Raw genomic sequence first — 11,446 nt, forward strand, 5'->3', positions numbered from 1 at the left:
CGGATTTTGTTCAGTAACAGACTGTAATGGCAGTTTTTTCCTACGTGTCCATACGGGTTAATACACATATGACACGATAAGCAAGCCAAAAAAGGTCTGTGTTTATCTACTCCTGCATGGTAGATGCCATTTTAACTCATTTTTTTGGTCTATGATATATAATACTTGTAATAAGGTGTAGAACTGCAACTGCTTGGCGGTGGGGTCACCAGAGTGACACCTGTAGTGCAGTGGGGTCCTGGGCTGGTTTGACCCATGGCCTGCTGGTGTGAATTGCTATGCATTTCTGTTTGAATGTTGTTGGGCAAGCAAGGTTAATGAAACTGCCACATTGAGAGAGAGAGAGAGAGAGAGAGAGAGAGAGAGAGAGAGAGATCCTGCATTGGCAAAGTACAGGTGACATACCTAAACAAGGACTCCACCAATCACTTGATTTTTGTCTTCATTTATCAGTCTTTGGAGGTCTACAATTCCATTTATTTCTTTTAATTGAAGATAATTTTGTATGAAGTGGACAAGGTTTTCTTTTTCTAGATGACATAATGAGCACATTGCTCTAAGCACTGGTGAAAAGTAACAACATCTGCTTCTTCGAACCTCTCTCTCTCTCTCTCTCTCTCTCTCTCTCTCTCTCTCTCTCTCTCTCTCTCTCTCTCTCTCTCTCTCTCTCTCTCTCTCTCTCTCTCTCTCTCTTGTACTTCTTCCTAGAAGTGCTGATTCACATTGCATATTACTGCCTTAGGTTAGCTGTGAGGGTGGTCATATGACGAGCTTGCAACAGGACTATAGTTCATAGTAGGACTGCACAATTAAGGTGCGTGTAGAGGTATCAGCACTTGGCACTCAGGAGAACTTTCTTGCATAGATGCCACATTTAGGATGGGGGAAGACTTTTCTATAGAGAACATGCCTTGATTTTTACCTCAATGGTGATGTTGAACAAAGGTTAAAAGAATTTTGGAAATAATTTCAGAAATTCACCAATTTATATTGAAACAAAGGGAGATAAAGACAGAAGGTAAGGAGGTAATAGAAGTTAGGAGGGGAAGCTACTGCTTTAATTCATATATTGTTGGTAGGACAAATTTTGTAACTTTACACTTCTTAAACAATAATCAACTATTATTTCAGAATTGAGCATTGAATAAGGTGGTTTTTGAATGTTCAAAATATTTTTTGTGTTATTAAAAGAGAATAAATTACTGAAAAGGGGAAAAAGGGAAGAGGAACAGGTTAAAGGTCTCACAGACAAACCACTCTCAGTAATGGAATATTCACAGTAATGGACACCCCCTCACCCCCGCAATGTCTTTTATCGCGAGGTGCAACTGTATTTTGAAGAGATTGTCATGACAGAAAAGTCTCCCTGCAATCTCTCTTTCAATGCTATAATTTTCTTGATTGTTTCTTTTGTGCTTACTCAAGCACTCTGGTGTCCTACTTACCATATTTGATGACTCATAAAATGCATGGACTCATAAGACACACCCAGCTTTGTCAGATATTGAAATGAAAAAAAGATAAATTAGCAGATTTAAGCTCTGAATATGAATTGGAGGATTTTGCCTGACATTTGAAGATTCTCACATGCATTTAGATCATTATTAGATCCCATTTAAAAACTTTAATACTTGCGAGTAGCTTACATACCAATCTTGTAAAGAGATCTTCTTATGACCTTTTACACTTTGTGCCACTTCATAGGTCCTGTTCCCTCCAGTGTTCCAGTCTCACTCCTTCAGCAGCCTGCAGAAGGATAGAATGGAGAGCAACAGGCAGGGAACACATCCATTTCCACTAACATTTTCTCCATGCCTGCTCTAAAAAAAAAAATTTGGCTCTCCTATGCCTTTCTATCTCTCCCCATCTCTCTTGGTATAGGCCCAGCACTGTGAGGACTCCACCTTCTTCCACCTCCTCTAACCTTCTAACCCATTCCTGTTCTATCACTACCTTTACTGAACCTATCAACCTGTCTCTCTCCTCTTCATATCTGACACATTCAACCAGAAAATGATCTATAGTTTTCCTCACCCCCTCTACAGCTATTGCAATTCTGGTCCAGTTCATCTTATCTCTGAGCCTTCACCTCTGGTGTACCTGTCCTTGCTTTTGCTAACAACCTGCTACCCCAGTCTCCAACGTGCCACTGGAGTGCCTCAGGTCTCTCCTTGTACCTGTACCATTTCAGAGTTGATTTCATTTCCATCCCTGCTCGCCATTTAGTTAGCCCATTATCCTCTATCCTTTTTCTTTACCTCTCAGCCCCATTCTATCTCAGTCCTCCTCCAGGTTTTCTCTTTTCCATCTATCAGTTTCTTTCTTCCATGATGACATAACCCTGTTATCCTGTAGCACCTGCCTTACCCATCTATCCTCATCTACTCCTTCCATCTTCTTTAAGAAGTTCATCTTACCTTTAACCACTCTCTCCCTAAAGGTGCTCCAGCCCATCTCTCCTCTAATGGCTTCTAAGGCAGTATTGCTAGGAACCCCTAGACCCCATCTTCCTACTATGTTTTGAGTTTTCTCTAGTTTAACTAGATCTTCCTCCCAATAATAGGTAATTTCAGACCCATATAGGCAATACAGCACTGCCAGCACTTTCCACAAGCTTCTGACTAATTCATATTTGTTTACTGACCTGCTTCCTGCATTGACTATCATCCCTGTCATTTTTTTTAATCTTGCCTTCAAATATTCTCATGTGTTTTTCTCCTCCTATTACTTCTTTCCTTACATCCAGCCCTAGGTAAGTGTACCTATCTACCACCTCTAGGATATCATTCCCTAGTACCCACTGTTCTTCCACCTGACTAATGAACTCCATCACCTTGGATTTCCTAGCATTATACCTGATGTTACATTCTCTTCCATAAGTACTAGCTACATGTAATAACTCCTCCATCTCCTCCTTACTCTCTGCCATCAACACTATGTCATCAGCATATGTGAGACATCCTAGTCTCCTGTCTCCTACCTTGACTCCCGTCCCTGATATCCTAATCCTTGCTATTAACTCCTCTATGTATATATTGAATGGGGTTGGAGAGATCACACATCCCTGACGTAATCCGATGTTATTCTTCATCCAGCCTGTACTGATATCTCCTATTGTGAACTTAACTTCATTCTCCTCGTACAGCTTCCAGATCACCTGAACTATCTTCCTGTCCATTCCTATGTGTGTTAGTAATGTCAGCAATTTCTTCCACTCTACCCTGTCATATGCCTTTTCTAAATCTAGAAACACGAGATACAACTCCCTTCCTAGCTTTTTATTCCTTTCTATAATTTCCTTCATTACTAACACATTTTCTAGACCTCCTCTGCCCCTCCTGAAACCACTGTGTTCCTCACCAAGCACCTTGTTCACCTCTCTAGCCACTCCTTAATTTTTCTCATTTATTACCCAACCAAAGACCTTTGCCTGTATATTTATCATCACTATGGGTCTGTTATTACCAATATCCTTCCTTGACTTTCCTCCTCCCTTGTGGAATAAGGTAACTCTACTTCTATTCCAATCTTGGGCACCTCTCCTTCCTGTAATATTTTTCTGAACAACCCAGCTAGAGTCTGTCTAAGGGCTGCCCCACCATACTTTATGAACTCCCCTATGATACCATCTGTCCCATCTGCTTTCCTTGTCTTGATAGCTCTAATTGCTACCTTTATGTCCTTCTCTATCTCCACACTACCCATCCCCCTAACTTGTCTATTTATATACCTGTATCCTACTTCTTCCTCCTCTTGCCATATAATTCTATTCCAGTAGTCCTCCACTATGGGCACTACCTCCTCCTTGCTGCTTGCCTCCCTGCCTTCCACCTTCAACTTTACCACCTGTGGATCTCTCCCACCCAGGTTTCTCCTCAATTGTCTCCATGCTTCCTTTTCTCTCTTCCTTCGAGGCATTTCGTTTAGAATTCTAGCTTGTTCTTCCTCCCATTTCTCTATCTGATTATTACCTGTGCTACATGTGTACCTGGCATATGGTGTTAGCACTGACTGTGAGAGACTACAAGCCTTATAATTATATTTTTTCTTTTGTATCATGATTTTTTTAACATTTATGCAAGGTAAGAATGTTAAAAGACATTTTGATTGTATGAAAGTGTCTTATTTCATCTTGATCTTGATCTTGATACTACAGGCGACTCGGGATCATTCCTGAGCCGGGCCTTTGGATCGGCAGCTCCTGTAGATGACAAAAAAAAGCACAGAAAAAAAAAAGAAGAAAAAGGAAACAGGGTCCTTTGCTCTAACCGTCTGTACATCTGGCATGCCACATTCTCTCCAGAAACTCCTTCACTGCCACAATCATCCTTTCATTCATTTCTCTACTCAGTCCCAGCAGCACCACCATCCACTCCCTCCCCGCCTTTTCCACTCTTTCGTTCCTATTATGCCCTAACTCAGTCAACACCACTTGCATCATCTCATACCTGTCTCTGGCATACTTCACACACTCCAGCATCACATGCTCCACCGTCTCGTCCTCTCCCGAGTCACACATCTGGCTCACTTTGCTGCGGGACTCAGACCACCTGTAACTCCTTGCATTCACATCCATACACTGTGCCCTAGCTCTGAAGAGAAGATCACCACCCAGGCTTCAATCGTACCACCTCTCATACATCGGGGCCTCCTTCACCTTGTACCATTCCAGAGTAGTCTTTCGTTCCATCCCATTCCTCCATTCATTCAGTCCCATACTCTTCACATCTCTGTCTATCTCACTCTTCCACTTCCTTGCATCCCATTCTGTTCCCACTTTGCCTCCTCTTGTCACGACCCATTCCAGCTCATTCTGATTCAACCTAGCCATTCTCACTGGCCACCCAACCTGTAGACCATTCCTCTCTGTCATTCTCATACACTTTTTCCTCCATTTGCTTCCACTTTCACTCCACAGATACACCTTCCTTGCTATTCTTGCATCATCCATTCTCTCAAGCCTAATCTTTTACCTAAGTGTCGCTTTTATAAGTCTTTCCCTAAAAGAGCTCCATCCCATATCCCCTCTTAAGGCTTCTACTACTGTGTACCTCGGTGCATTCAGTGCCAGCTTAGCTACTCTACATTGCCCCACTTCTAACTTGTCAATTTCACTCTCGTACCATGCAATCACATCCATACCATACATTATACTGGGGACAGCCACACTCTTCCACACTTCTCTCAGCATGTCATACTTACTTGCTCTCATCCTTGCCACGCTTCCTAAATGGCCCACCCACTGGTTCACCAAGCTTATTTTTTCATTCTTTGACTTTTCACACCCATTCGGACTCATCCACATCCCTAAGTACTTGTATTCTTGTGCCTGCTTTAACTCATTCTCTCCCAACCTCCATGCTGCATTACATTCATCCTCTGACCTATTCACAATCATCACCTTACTCTTCTCACTACTAAACCTAACTCCAAAATCTCTTCCATACCTATCAGCCACATCCAGCAGACTTTGCAGCTCCTCTGCTGACTCACTCATAACCACTATGTCATCTGCATAAAGAAGCACACCTATCTTATCATTCCCCACACTCACTCCTGCATTTCTCCTCATTCTTGCTGCTAACTCCTCTGTGTGAATAACAGCTTGATCTTCATTTTGATCTTGATGTTACAGGTGACTTGGAAATGCTCCTGAGCCAGGCCTTTGTAACAGCCACTCCTGTAAGGAAAAAGAGAAAAATGACAAACAGAAAACAATCAACAAAATTCACCTTATTGATTCACATATCTAGCACGCCACATTTTCTCTAGGAATTCCTTCATGGTTTCAATCATCTTGTCATTCGTGTCTCCACACAATCCCAGCAGCAACACCATCCATTCTTTTCCTATCATCTCCACTCTGGCATTCCCCAATTCCCTCAGCACCACTTGCATCATTTCATTCCTGTCTCTAGCATACTTCACACACTCCAGCACCCTCTCCCATGTCACACATCTGGCACACCTTGCTGTGTGACTCAGACCATCTGTAATTCCTTGCATTCACATCCATACACTGTGCCCTCGCTCGAAAGAGAAGGTCACCACCCAGGCTTCCCTCTTACCACTTTTCATATATCGGGGCCTCTTTCTGTACCACTCCAAAGTACTCTTTTGTTCCATCTTATTCTTCCATTCACTCAATCCTACATGTTTCACTACTCTGTCAATCTCACTCTTCCACTTTCTTACATCCCACTCTGCCTTCCCCATTTCTAATAACCATGCTGCAGTCACTCTCAACATGCCTTCCCTCAATCTGCTGAAAAGCCCAACTAGTTTCCAAGCCACTCTTTACTGCCATCTTGACAGACTTCTTCCCCCACCTGCTACTCCTAACATTACATAGAAACACCTTTCTCACTAGTCTTGCATTGTCCATTTGCTCTAATCTAGCCTTGTACCTCAACATTGCCTTTACATGTCTCTCTCTAAAAGTACTGCAGCCCATGTCTCCCCTGCAGACCTTGGTGCATTCAGTGCCATTCTTGCTACTCTATTCTGTCTTACTTCTAACTTCTCTAGTTCATTTTCATTCCACACAATCACATCCATACCATACATAATGCTTGGAACAGCTACGCTCTTCCAAACTTCTCGCAGCACATCATATTAACTTGCTCTCATCCTTGCTGTGCTTCCTAGTTGACCCACCCACTGGTTTACCATGCTTATCTTTTCATTCTTTGCCTTCACACAGCCATTTGAACTCATCCACATCCCCAGATACTTGTATTCATCAGTCTGTTGCACCTCATTCTCTCCCAGTCTCCACACTGACCCTCTTTCATCCTCTAACCTATTCACAATCATCACCTTGATCTTCTCACTACTAAAACATACTCCAAAGTCTCTCCCATACCCATCTACAGCATTCAACAAGCTTTGAAACTCATCTGCTGATTCACTCATAATTACAATGTCATCTGCATACAAGATCACACATATCTTATCATTTCCCATATTCATTCCTGCATTCATTTTTCTCATTCTGGCAGCCAGTTCCTCTGTGTATAAGGTAAAAACGGTTGGTGACAGTATGCAACCCTGCCTAACTCCTCTCTCACTCTTCACCCAGTTTGTCACTACATCTTTGTGCTCAATCTTTTCTAGGACTCTAGCAAGCATTTCTCTATTTACACTATCATATGCCTTCTCTATGTCTAGAAAACCTAAGTATCATTTACTACCATCCTTCTTTCTCTCAATTATTTAATTCACTACAAACAAGTTATCTTCTGCTCTCCTGCCCACCCAGAAGCCATTCTACTCTTCACCTAACACTCCAGCTCTTTCAATCCATTTGCATAATCTCTCATTCAGCACTGCACTAAAGACTTTCCCAACTGTATTTAATAATGCTATTGGTCTATAGTTCTTCAACTCATTCTTGGTCTTATATCCTCCCTTATGCAACAGTCACCCTGCATTCATTCCACATCCTTGGCACTCTTTCCTCTTCCCACACCTGGTTAAATAACTCAGTCATCCTATCAATCACAGCTTCTCCATTTTTATACATTTCATATGGTATCTTATCTGGCCCTGCTGCCTTCCCATTTTTCTGCCCTCTGACACATTTCTCCACCTCCTCCCTGCTGATTCTCTCATTCATTTCATCTGCATCCTTCCTTTCCAGTGTCACACATCCTTCTCTCACACCAAATACCTCACCTACACCTCCAATCTCTTCCCAAAACTCTTTAATCACCCTTCTCATATCTTCTTCGTCTATCACCAGTGCCCCATTCACCCTCAGGCTCTCCACTTTCTCAGTCAGGCATCCCCTCACCCCTTAGGAATCTGTACCATTCTCAGCCACCTTCCACACCTTTCTCTCTCAGGGACTGAATCACCTTTCTCTCACACCTAGCATTACCATTCATTATCTCCCACTTCACCACTCGTTGCTGATTCGCATATGTAGTCCATGCATTCTGGTACTCACTTTCAGCCTCCTCACTCTCATGCCTCCTTTTTTCTCAGTTGCCTGTATACCCTATTTAGTTTCTTTCTCTCTCTCCTGGCATCCCCAATCTCATCATTCCACCACGGCTTACATGCACGCTTTCTGGCACCCGTTCTCACATACCCTATCTGGATGGCTGCTGCATTTACATTCTCAACAAACCTATCATTCAGCTCATCCACACCATTCAAACATTCATCCTCCCAGCTTTGCTCACTCAAGTCTACCTGGAAGTTCTCCCATCCTACATCCCACAACCTCCACTTTCTCCCATTAGTGTTTGCACTCTTTCCTTCTCTTCCATACAACTTATATTCCAGCACCAGCATGTTATGGTCCAAGACAATGTCAATCATTCCATCTTCATCGATCCACATGTGGTCCAAAATCTCACACATTCTCCCATTCACTAGCATGTAGTCAATCACAGACTCCTGGTTCCTAGCACACCACGTCACTCGTCCTTTTGCCAGAGTCTCATTTAGGTTCTCTAGCTCCATCTCATTCACAAACTCACCATTCCTATTCATTTGTTCACCTAAAATACCTACATGAGCATTCATATCTCCCATAACAATCACTTTCTCTCTAGCATGCTCTCTCACAATCTTCAACACACCATACTTCCTACTATTCTCCCTGACTGCTCTATCACCTTCCACTGTCATGTACACTACCACTACCACTAACCTCTCAGATATACCACACTCATTCACATACTCCACTCGGGCCACTAACACATCCTCACTTTCCACACTCTCCTACATCAAGTTCTTCTACTCTCAGGTTCCTCACTTTTCTGTGGAGTAGGGCCCCTCCTAACCTTTCCTGTTTTCTGCATCCCTTTCCTATCGTCACATTCGTTCCCTTCCATTTGCACTGCATCCCTCAAATGCATCTCAGTTATTCCTACCATATCTAGGTTCCACTCATTCAGCTCCTTACATACATCCTCAAATTTTCCATTGCCCCATCCTCTCACATTCATACAATCTAATTTTATACATGATCATGCCTCTTGGGTGTCTTTTCTTCTTAGTTCCAGTACAGTCTTCTCCTTCATTCAAGCAGAGCCCATGCATACAAAGGACCTTGCACACATCCACTCACACAACTGTCTGCACATCCTCTCGTTCCCAACTTCATTGAGGTGTGCACCATCCGGCAGGAAGTCCATGCCTTCCCTCAGGGTCACGTATAAGTCATTGAAGTTGACGTTTCCTCTCTTGTTCCTCAGCCAGTCCACCTTGAGCTTCAGCACCTCCTCCTGAATTTTGCTGTTTGTTCGTCTTCTCAGTCATTTGTATCGATCTCCTTATTTCCTGACTTTTTTTTGGGGGGTGGGATGGAGGGAAGAAAAGTTCTTATAAGCCATCAAATATGGTAATGGAAGTCTTATAAGCCATCAAATACGGTAATGGAAATCTAACTTGCCATGCCTGGCTTAGTCATATACACCCAGCCATCTAGTGTTGTACTATTTTTTCTTTGTGATCAAACCACTGTGTATGTCACAACTAGTCAGCCACTCTACATTTCATTCCTTCTCTTTTACTTGATATGGTAAATCCATTGCATATATTTTCATAAGTTTCAACATCAGTTCTCATTTTCAGGCATTTTTAAGTAACTAATATAAACTACTTCCATCTCTTATGTTTTTCTTTAATTTTTCACCTATGTAAACCATACTTGTACATCTGATGCTTAGTATAATATTATTCATAAAGATGGTCACAACTTCATGATTATTTCATGCCATTACTAACATTTTTTAATAATGTATAACTGGTCTCATAGTTTTCAGCAATAGACCTATTCACTTGCAGTGCATTTTTGTTACATTACACTCTTGTCCATTGCATCATACTCAAAATGCATAGTTTCAAATGGACCCAGCCACTATCAGCAACAGTCTGCAATGTCACCTGGGATCTAAGTCTATCCTCCAGTAAGTTCAGTACATGCACCTTCAAATACGAGATTTTATCTAAAATTTTTAAGTACGGTCTGTGTGAAGGTGATTCTATTCAGTTATGTTTTTCATGTAAGGTAGCACTAATAAATTGAGTATAGCACCTTACAAGGAGAAGCCTTTGGTTTATCAGTGAAATTTTGATTAGGAAGAGTTTTGTCAATATTGATATTAGACAAGAGTAAAAGACCATAAGACACTGATACAGGAGCAATGTATTGCAAATCAATCTTTTTTTTTTTTTTTTTCATGTAAATGTTTGGATTTATTTATTTATTTTTATTATTTATTATTATTTTTTTACATATTTACATTTCTGTTTTCATTTCCACCACCAGTTTGGTGATTATGCCAATATATTCCCAAAATCAATAAAAAGTACAAGTAGATAGTATGATCTAAAAAATAATATTTCAGTGATTATAATTTACAGTGAGAAATGTGTGTGACCATGTATCAATGCCAATAAAGCTGGAGAGAAGGATGATGGAAGCCTCCAACCCCAAGCAGGCCCCAAGTTTACAGTCATCTTCAGTTACCTTTTTTTTTTTTTTTTTTTTTTTTATGCAAGAGGGATACTGACCAAGGGTAGCAAAAAGTTAAAAGAAAATGCCCAAACTCTTGCAGCATGATAAAAGCTTCTCAATAAAGAAAGTACAAATTAAATGTATCTGATCTAAATCCTCTCAAATATTTGTAGAATTCATTTACAACGTTAAGAAATTATATATTGTAATTGAACAAATGGAATATGTATTGCTTTACAAAATATTCAGTTTTTATCTGTAGTAGTAGTAGTAGTAGTAGTAGTAGTAAAGATGACAGAAGAATGTTGTGCACAGTCCAATCTTCCTTCTATTTATTTATCATTTGCTTGCAATTAACATACGAATATTCTTAATAGATAGGTATGTGTCATGTGTCAACACTCGCTCCATCCTGCACCCTTTCCACCAATCGCCACGCCACTCTTGCTCCGTCATGCATCCTCTCCACCAACCACTGCACCTTTTCCACCAATCACCACCACACTCCAGATCCACTCGTGCTCCGTCCCGCATTGCCTTGCTTGGCCCTGCCATCTGCTTTTCCTACAGAAACAATTCTTTAAATGTATTTTCTCGGGTTTTGCATTTTTTAATGGATTTTTGTGATACTTGGTACCAGAGGAGGTGGAGGAGAAAGATGTGGAAGGGAGAGGTGGAGTGTGAGAGTGAGGGCAGGGGAGCAGTCACTCACCAGACACACAAAAAAAAAATCTTGGCACAGGGATAAGAATATTTCTTTTATTAGTAGAACTGGCATTGTTTTGATATCTGATTTGTTATTAGCAAAATGAAGCAAGTTTCAACCCACAATAGAATCGAGTCTAGGTGTTTTTTTGTTCAGTGAAAAAAAAAATAACTTTTTTTAATTAGCATGGCTAGGATTGTTTTGGTGCCTATTATAATGCTTAAAAATATGAAAACATTACCCAAATTATAATAATCCATAAAATT

General features: G+C 41.1%; 1 protein-coding gene across 1 annotated transcript in view; it reads left to right on the forward strand.

Moving 5' to 3' along the window:
* The window catches only part of LOC123515130 (F-box only protein 30-like), an 86,667-nt gene extending 76,139 nt beyond the window's left edge, over positions 1 to 10,528 (forward strand). Inside the window, exon 14 of the mRNA XM_045273580.1 lies at positions 10,381 to 10,528. The gene's annotated coding sequence lies outside the window, so the exon portion shown is untranslated. The remainder of the gene's footprint in view (positions 1 to 10,380) is intronic.
* The last annotated feature ends 918 nt before the right edge of the window (positions 10,529 to 11,446 follow it).

Source organism: Portunus trituberculatus, chromosome 38 (genome assembly GCF_017591435.1).
Source record: "Portunus trituberculatus isolate SZX2019 chromosome 38, ASM1759143v1, whole genome shotgun sequence".
Taxonomy (NCBI): domain Eukaryota; kingdom Metazoa; phylum Arthropoda; class Malacostraca; order Decapoda; family Portunidae; genus Portunus; species Portunus trituberculatus.